Raw genomic sequence first — 10,095 nt, 5'->3', positions numbered from 1 at the left:
TCGAGACTATTACGAATAATTTAAAAGAATTGGGAAAGGATTGTTTTATTAAATTTTCTTATAACAAAGAAGACAGCTTTGTGACGATTCAGATCGCTCAAGATTGCGAATTACACATAAATCAAGATGCTCCTACATTTCTTTCAGCTCTGAATCTAGAGTATTTAAAACAATCATATTGTAAGAGGAAAAGATGAAAGGATTCAATATAATTTATCTTTTGCCGATTTTAAAGGAGAATTTATTACATTAATCGAAAAAAATAGATATATAGATAAAGTAAAAATCGAAAATGTCAAAAATACGACGCATATACCGATTGGATTATACGAACAAAGAGAATTTCTTAAATCATTTCAGACAATCAGTTTTAAATCGCTTCCCGATAAAAAGTTATTATTGAAAGTTCTACGAGAAACTACCGTAAAATTTAATAGTCAATTAAAAGATATATTAGGATTCAATCGATTAGAATATTCCGAAGGATAATTTACAGGAACTTATCCCTTAGAATTAAACGCCAGAATAACAGAAATATTTGTATATTCTAATTTAATAGAATCACATCACGTAGGTGATATTTCGGCTCCACTATTTCGGGTAATTCCAGTTATGGGAGAAAAAGATCAACAAATCGTTAAAATTTATAATACTCCATTATTTTTCTCTCTTCGATCGAATTATATCGAGACTATAACCGTAGATATATGCATTTTAACAGGTGAAAACGTCATATTTACTTCGGGAAAAACGCTTTTGGTATTGTGTTTTCGTCGAAAAAGTATATAAAACCGGATTCATTAAAGAATCAGTTATTTGATAAAATGAAGCTTAAACCAGAGGACTGCATTAGTTATTATCGTTTGCAGACGGGAAGATTTATTTATCCCGATTCTTTATTTTTGCACACCCCTTACGTTACTCCTCAATGGGGAAGAGGACCATACTTTAAAAGTCGGCCGATTCAAAGAGGTTATGGATTTTTCAGTAATATCTTTTGGGAAGCGATACCAATTTTAAAACATGCGGGACAATATATTGGAAAAAAAGCGTTAAATATAGCAAAAGATATTGGATCGGATATACTCACGGGTAAATCGTTAAAAGACTCGGCTCTATCGAGAAATAATCAAGCAGGTCGAAAAATAAAAGATGACGTCATTCAAAAAATTCAAAGCGGTTCGGGTAAAAAACGAAAACGTCGAGAAAAAGCGTAAAACGAAAAAATACTATAAAGAGAAAAGAAGTAGATATTTTCTCCTAAAAAAATGGATCCTTTCTCCTGCCCGTGTTTAAAATCAGAACTAGATTTTTTGAAAACTATCCCGACCCAGTTGGCAATTTTAAATACTACCGAGGCTATTCTACATCCAATCGCTTCGATAACTGATCAGAAATCTCCTATAGAATTTCTAATCCCCGGCTCCGGAGAACACTTAATAGATTTGAGCAGTATTTCGATTAATGCGCAAGTAACTGTTACTAAACAAAATGGAACTTCTACTCTCGATACTGACTTAGTAACACCTGTGAATAATTTATTGCATTCAATGTTCTCTCAATGTACTACAATGTTTAATGATAAAACCGTATCTACGCATGTTAATTACCCTTATAAATAATAGAATAAGCGATAATAGAAAAACTATTATTTTCCTCCAAAGAAGCTTAAAAAACTTATTTAACCAGCTCTTTCTTCTACAAAGATACTGCCGGATTTTTAAACGAAACCAATCCGATTAAAGATGGCAAGAATGAAGGATTAGTTGCTAGATTTAAGAAAAACAGCAAAAGTCAAGTATTAGATTTATACGGACGACTTCATTTTGATTTTATTAATCAACCTAAATTATTGATAAACGGCGTAGACGTTCGGATAAAATTGGAACGTTCGAAAGACGCTTTCGCTCTAATGGCGACAGCCGATAATTATCAGATTCGATTAAAGAATATTACGTTAAAAGTAAATAGAATAGAAGTAAGTCCTAGCATCTTAATTGGAATGGAAAAAACATTAGAAAATTCTGTAATTAAAATGCCTTATCGACGGGTTAATATTAAAGTATTTACATTAAGTAAAGGGATTTTAAGTTCAAATATATCGAATACGATAATCGGTCAAATCCTGAAAAGAATTATAATCGGATTGGTGCGAAATAACGCTTTTAATGGACAGATCGATTTAAATCCTTTCAATTTTGAAAATTTCGACTTAAACTATATTTCTGTTATAAAGGATTCGATTTTAATTCCACCTAATTCGTTTACGCCGGATTTCGACGCCAAAACCTATGCTCGAAGTTACGCGACATTATTCGAAGAAATAGGGGGAATTTCCTATTGAAAATTCGCTAATATATCGTATTCTGATTACGCTCAAGGATATATGTTCTACGTGTTCGACCTAACTCCCGACCGCGCAGCGTCCGAAAATCATACCTCTGTGTTGATGCATGAAATGTTAGTTTTGATTTAAAGTTCAAAAGACCTTTGCCAGAAACAGTTAACGTCATATGCTTCTTAGAATATCATAATACAATAAAAATCGATCGATCGCAAAACATTTATGTCGACTACTAAACAAATAATGGATACAATTACGCTATGGAAACTGGCATTAGGTGATTCCGAAATTAGCAAGACATTCAGAGGCGTCAATTCGTCGGATTTATTACCTCAAACAATCAGAAAGAAGAGAAGCTTTATCGTTAATACGGAGGACAGTAAAAATCCCGGACGACACTGGATAGCTCTTATTTTCGAAATTCAATTTGTTATTATTACGACTCAAATTTTTTTATTTAATTGTATTTTTTTAAAAAAGTATTTCGTAACTTTTCAGAAACAACCATTCCGTTGCATAATATTTATCATGTTAGACCGAGAATTTCCATTCCACTAAATATCCCGTCCGAAGTGACAATAACTGTATTTAAAAAAGAAACAATTTACTATGGCAGAAAAATGTATTCCAAAATAACAGACTTAAATGCAGCATTTAAAAAAAATGTAGTTATTTTTCAAGAATGCCACAGAAAAGTAATAATAAAAATGGGCCGATGAAAAATAATTTTATTTGAAGACAATCAATAAAAGGTAGTTTTTTAATTGAAACTATAAAAACATTAGTCGCTTTGTGTGGGAATCGGGTCACTCGAGTTCTTGACTTTGAATTAGGAGGCCTAACTTTGACCTAGAATGTAAAAAGATAGAGGGAGACTTATAAGACACGACTTTGAAGCCATAGGCTAACATGGGGAGTAGCGAAAGCAAACGCATATATTAATAATTAAAAAAACCTAGAGTATAAATACATTTATTTTTAGCCAATTTTTTACCAGCAAGATGAGATCTCCTTCAAATGTAGACATATTAGAAATAAAATACTTTACTAAATATACGTTAAATTACGATGGATGAATATACAACGGAAATCATGTAGTAAGCAAATCGTGGAATACGATTCACATATTAAAAAATTTCGTAGACGAGGAGCAAAGAATATGCTATTTTCATAAAAAGGCCTGGAAAATATTAGAACGAAACGGTAATTATCTTTTTTATATTTTAGTAAGAATTTTTTTATTTAATTGTATTTTTTTAAAAAAGTATTTCATAACTTTTCAGAAACAACAATTCCGTTGCATAATATTTATCATGTTAGACCGAGAATTTCCATTCCACTAAATATCCCATCCGAAGTGACAATAACTGTATTTAAAAAAGAAACAATTTACTATGGCAGAAAAATGTATTCCAAAATAACAGACTTAAATGCAGCATTTAAAAAAAATGTAGTTATTTTTCAAGAATGCCACAGAAAAGTAATAATAAAAATGGGCCGATGAAAAATAATTTTATTTGAAGACAATCAATAAAAGGTAAGTTTATTCAAAAACTTTATATAAATTTTAAATAATAGATGTAAGAATATTCCGCAAGATTTTTTGAGACAAAGAAAGATGAGTGTGTAGGCATTAGCTCAATTTAAATTCTTTTGGTTTTTTTAATATTCGGAATAAATTTAAGCTTCCTACAACTAACTCTTAAACTTTTTTATAACTTTAATTCGCTTTTTTTTATAATTTCAATCTTAAACTTCTTACCTTCACGGTCATTTCGATTCGTTCTTATAAACGCAAATGATAGCGATGCATCAGATAATCCTATCAATTGCCTGTTATATTTAAAACAATTGTAAGTCAAAAAGCAACAGTTACATTTAGACACAATGACTAGGCATCTCTCTTCACTTCACTTCACTTCACTTTTTCACTTTTTTGATATAGAGATTATAGCCTTTGCGACTCTTTCTCCGACCAATGTTGCCAGTTGCTAAGCGAAATGACCAGTGAGGCTAATGTAGCGCTCCAGCACCGCCACGTGGTGACTAGGAGTGATAGAGGCCGGCGGCCAGTAGATAGGCGTAAGCATGCGCACCAGAGACATGTTTAGGGTCATTGTGTTGCCTAGGTCCTTGCGGGCTAAGGCATATTTGGGGCAGTGTAGCCAGTAATGAAGAGTAGTTTCCACTGCGCCACGATGGGGGCACCCCGGAGAGTCGTGAAGGTGTCGTGAGTAAAGGAAGGCATTAAGCAGGGCCGTCTCGGTCCAGAGCCGGGCCAAGAGCGTCTCCACGTGGCGAGACAACGCACAACTGTAACTCCAGGGGGCAAACGAGTGTAGGTGGTCCCGGCCTTTGTTGCGGAGTGCCGCTGACCAGGCATCTGTCAGGGTGGCGATGGTGGTGTCCCTTATGGGTCGGGTGAGGTCGCATGGCGTGAGGGGTTTCCAGATGGATCCACTGAACGGGTTGCAGCGGGCCGCTTTGTTGGCCACCTCGTTGATTGAAATGTTGGTATGGCCCGATGTCCAAGCGATGATGATGGGCACTGTGTGAGTGCAGACGATAACCGCGAGATCGATGATGATAGGTGGTGAAGAAAACAAGACGTTGGCCATAGCTTGCATGACCGAGCGGCTGTCAGAAAAGATAACGGTGGGTTTGGCAAGCGGGGCGCTGATGTGGATTGCGCGCAGGATGCCCTAGGCTTCTGCCCTAAAGTCGCTACAGCAGTTGTGCAGGAACCAGGTCTCTGTTTCGTTGGTGTTTGAAAAGACAACGCCAATGGCAGTTTGCGTACTGGTTTTGGATGCATCCGCGCCTAGACAGAGCCAGCCTGGCTATTTTGCGGTGACTGTCTCCCGGAAACGGACGCTTGAGATGACTGGTGGGTCGGTGGATGAAGTGGGGTAGTCATCTAAACTGATGAGCGGATGGACGCTGGCAGTGCTTGGTGGCACGCGACGCTGGCGATAAATAAGTGATGTCATTTGGCCTTCCCGACGGTATCGAGATATGACCCAGTGCACGTATGGTTCCTGGTGACGGCGCCAACGATAAAAGTCCAAACTTGAGGCATTTTGGCAGAGGTCGTGTAGTGGGCTGAAACTGCCCCTCGAAATTTGAGCCGCTGCATGGGAGAGTGTTCTGAAGCGTAGCCTCGTGCGTAACAGCACATAACCAGTCTTTGTGTAAAGGGATAAGAGAGGGGTCGTCTTGGGCACGCCCAGCGCCGTTCGTAATGCAGCGTGGAGCGGTCTCTCAATGCGATTTATGGCTCGTGGGTGGGGCGCCATCCAGAAGCGGCGCTCTGAACTCCGCCATAGGACTGAGAACTGCAAAGAGAAGCCTGAGGAGCTCTGCTGTATGAGTGCCGTTATGGCGGGATGCAAAGAATTTCAGGAAAAATTTCGCTCTGGTCAGTTTTGTGCGTATGAAGGTCTCGTGGGCCGTCACGTAAACGTATGAGAAAAGTGCATGCCCAGGACACGTATGGTGGTGCGTTGCAGAATTCTCCCCGAAGGCAGGGTCAGCGCCACTGGCGGATGGTTATGTTTGGGTGACAGGTCCATGACAGCGCTTTTTGTTGCAGACAAGGAGAGGCTCCATCTGGCCGCCCAATGGGTCAAATGGTGAAGCGCATTTTTCGCGCGGATGGTGGCCTGAGTGGGGTTGGTACTCGTTACGATAAGAAAGAGGTCGTCCGCTTATAGGACTGCCCTGACGCCCGGAGGGAAGTCCTCCCAAAGGTCAGTCATGTAGCAGGTGAACAGGAAAGGCGCAAAGACGCTGCCCTGCGGGACACCCTGCGTAAGAGTGTGGAATGAGGACAGCGCGCCTCTCCAGCGAACCCGGAAAGTGCGCTGGAGCAGGAAAGAGGAAAGCCAGCGCGACGTCCAGCCGCCGACGCCCATGGAAGACAGCTTTGCCAGAAGGCCATGGTGGCAGACAGAGTCATACGCTCCCTCCAGATCGAGGGCGATCAGGTACGTCCAACGGCACTGTGCCCGAGCTACAGCTATGTGATGATGTATGGAGATCAGCGCTTCCTGGACGCCGCGATAGGGTAAGAAGCTGAAATGGTGGGGATGGAAGTGGTTTGTGTGCATGGCGTGCGCCTGGAGGCAGTGCAAGACAAGGTGTTCAAAGATCTTGGCGAGATGAGATGTCAGGGATATTGGTCTATACGAGCCGCAGCTCGTAACGGGCCGGCCTGGTTTTGCGATGGGGATGATTGTAGCCGTTTTCCAGTCATGGGGACAGGTCCCGGAAATCCAGAACTCGTTGAAGAGGTCTAGAAGGGAGTGGAGGCCGGCGATTGGAAGCGCCCTTAAAGCCCGGGCGCTGATGCTGTCCGGTCAGGGCGTGATGTTGCGAATCCAGTGGAGTGCATGGGCCAGTTCCCGGATGTGAAAAGGACGGTTGTCGCTTATCGCTGTGGGCTGGTGGGGTGCCGAGAGGAGAGCGAATGCTTCAATTGGGTGATTCCTCCCAAAGAAGTCGGCCAGTGCCTCTGCCTGTTGAAGCGGTGTTAGGAGGGTGGTGGGGGACTGGATGATGTTCTGGGTATCCGCTGTTGTAGGTGGGCTTCGCAGCCGGCAGAAGATCCGAAAAAGTATAGAGTGAGAGGGAGGGGACGTACATATGCTGTTCCACCACTCGTGGCAGGAATGGCAGACCTTGCGACAAAGCTCGGCCCCCAGTTTTTTGTAGGTATTCCACCAAGTGATCGATGCTAACTGATGGGCCTGCCTAAAGGCGCGGCGTTTTTTGGCCTGTAGGTGGCTGCATGCTGGGGTCCATTAAGGGGGTAGTCCCCTGGGAGGGGCTGCACGACCTTCGGTAGAGTATGTGAGCGCCACGCGAATCTTATTGATCAGCGAATGGTAGTCGTTGGGGTGAGGCTCCCCCTCTGTCCAGCTTTGGCTGATTTTGGTAGCATACTTGTCCCAATTCGTGTGCCAGCGTATCCGAGAAACGGCCAGGGTGACGATGGTGCCTGGTAGGAACATATTAAGCAGCACCGCAGCGTGGTCGCTGGTGAGTGTATCGACGCTGGTGCTCCAGACAATTGTCCTCATAAGATCTGGTGAGCATAGGGTTATGTCAATGGCTGAGGTGCCACCTTGGCGAAAATGGGTGGGTTCCCCCGTATTAAGGCAACTGAAATCGGCTGTCAAAAGCCAGTTGGATAAGGCTTGGCCCGCCCCCGTCGAGGCGCCCGCGCTCTTCATCCCTTAGGGGATGATGTGCATTCCAGTCTCCTCCGATGATGCACGGCCAATGATGGTTGTGTGTGAGAGCATCTAGCATATCCTCGGTAAGGTCCCCGTGTAGGGCATAAACGTTGATGACGGAGAGGGGTGTCCCTGTTACGTAGATCAGTGTTTCTTGGTATTCAAGGCCCTGGATGGTGCGGTTTTGCAAGCGGTACCGGACTGGCCAACGGTGGGCTATAGCTGTAAGTAGATTGCCTCCCTGGGCCGAGGTGCGGTCTGCCCGAAACAAAGTGAACCCCGGGAGTGAAAAGGGGATATCTGGCGTCAGGAAGGTTTCCTGGATGATGATGGTATCCGCATTGCGGTACCACTCTGCGGTTAGGAGGAGGTCGCGTTTTGAGCGAACCCCCCGCGCGTTCCATTGTACGATACGGAGAGTGTGTTGATTGTTCGGGGAATTAGCCATTTGAATGTTGTGTCTTTTGTTGGCGACGACGGAGTTTTGCAGACTCAGCTGGTGTGGGCGCATTGAGGTTCTCGTGGGAAGGGGCATGGGATGGACCTGGAGTTGATTGGGATTTCATGTCCGACCATGGGTCATCCGTGTTGGGCGTCGTTGTTGTGATTGGTGGGTTGTGTTTGGTCCCTTTCTTCTTTTTGCTTCGCTGTGTGTCAGCTGTTGTTTTTGCTGTGAGGAAAGGGCGTTTGTTTGATGTTGGTGTGGCTGTTGCCTGTTTCGGACCTAGAGGTCGTTCAGGTGGGGACGATGTTGAGATGGGCGTTTGTGATCGTGGGTAGGCAATTTGACAGAGGTTCCGAATCTCCGCTCGGAGAGCTTCCACGGTAGACTCGAGTTGGCAAACTCGGTGTAGAAGGGTCGTTAGGTCCCCCTGCAAGCCATTGGAGAAACCAGTTGTATCGCGATCCTGGTGAGGAGGCTGGCCACCAACCTCTTGCGCATTTTTGGTGGCGGCGGTTGCCGCCTGGGCGAAGGTATGAGGGGGGGCTGCGTTGGGTTCGCTTAGCCTCGGCGTATGATACGCGCTGTAGGGCACTGAATTTTAGAAGTTGTGCTTCATGGCGATAGATCGGGCAGTTTGGGGAATCGACGCTGTGTTTCCCCCCACAGTGCATGCACCCACTGTCTGTAGTGGAGCAGTTGGTTGGGTCGTGGTCAGCCCCGCAGTTGGGACAGCAGCGACGTCCCCAGCAAGTACGAGCGGAGTGACCAAAGGATAGACAACGTCCACACATGCGCGGCCAGGGGAATGTAATGCGTACATGGGTAGCGCTGATAATATATTGTCATGTAGTCGATTGGGGCAGCTCTGGCCACCGACACGTAGACGGTGGGACTTGGGAAGGTAGTGGTGTTCTCAGTTCCTGTGAAACGGTGAATTTCGATGACCGGGTGATTGGCCGCTGTGAGGGCCTCATATATTTCCTGTACTGTAATTGATGGGTCGACCCCCCGGAGGAGGTATGCTGTGAGGGCTGAGTCCGGGGCCAGACGACTGCGGACAGGGAATCCGGCGAGGGTGTCGATTTGGAGAGCCGCCTCGGTGGTGTGGGAGCCCCATGTCTTCAGGATGAGAAATCCCCCTCGGGAGTATCTGACATCTGTGAGTAGGTCTGGGTGGGGGAAGTGTGGTTGGAGCGCCGCGTGCAAGTCTGCCGGACGTAGGCGATGAAGGGGATCATGTCCCTCCAAAAAGACAATATAGAGGTGGTACGGGGGAAAATCTGGACGAATGGATCTGAGTTTGTCCAGCTCTGAGAGCAGAGAAAAGAACCGAAAATCAGCGTGGACGGGGCTCGGCACTGCGGCCGGTGGTGTCGGCTCCTCTCCCGAGGCCTGCAAGACCTCCACGCTGAGCGAAAGCCGAAAAAGAAAAGAAAACTCCTACCTGCACTGACTGTCGCGGGGGCGAGGACGGAAGCGAGGAAAACTAACTCTACTGGCCGTCGAAAGCGTGCTAGGTCAGCGGGCTGGAAACGCAAGTAACCAAAAACAAAGCGGAGACAAAAAAGGCATCCAATCCGATTGAAACCAAAACTCCCAGGCATCCTGTTTTGTTTGGCAATCTTCTTTGTTTCGAAAAAGAACAACAACTAATGCCCTTTGCCTTTTTTTTTCTTGCAGATTTTTCCTTAAAAACTACTTTCAATTTCTAATTTAGACTATTTATAATAAAAAGTTTTAAAAATAAATATACAACATAATATTTATTGTTTTTTTAGATGCATTTGGAGGAGATCTCATCTATGTAAATATTTTTTTAGAGAATGTAGAGAAAATGTAACTATTTTTTTATTATAACCTTTTTTTTTTGTTCTTATTCTACTGTAATCATTTTTTTATTATAACCTTTTTTATTCTTATTCCTAATAAAAAGAAAAGAAATTGACATTGTCGTCATTTATTTAATCGTCGCGACACATATTAATTTGTCGACAGATGGCGCCGGTTTAACGAAAAACTTACATATAAAAATAAAAATATATAAAAAAAACTTATATATATATAAAATA

The sequence above is a fragment of the Centruroides vittatus genome, unplaced genomic scaffold (genome assembly GCF_030686945.1).
Source record: "Centruroides vittatus isolate TY-2023 unplaced genomic scaffold, ASM3068694v2 contig_221, whole genome shotgun sequence".
Taxonomy (NCBI): domain Eukaryota; kingdom Metazoa; phylum Arthropoda; class Arachnida; order Scorpiones; family Buthidae; genus Centruroides; species Centruroides vittatus.
Note: the sequence above shows the minus strand (reverse complement) of the source record.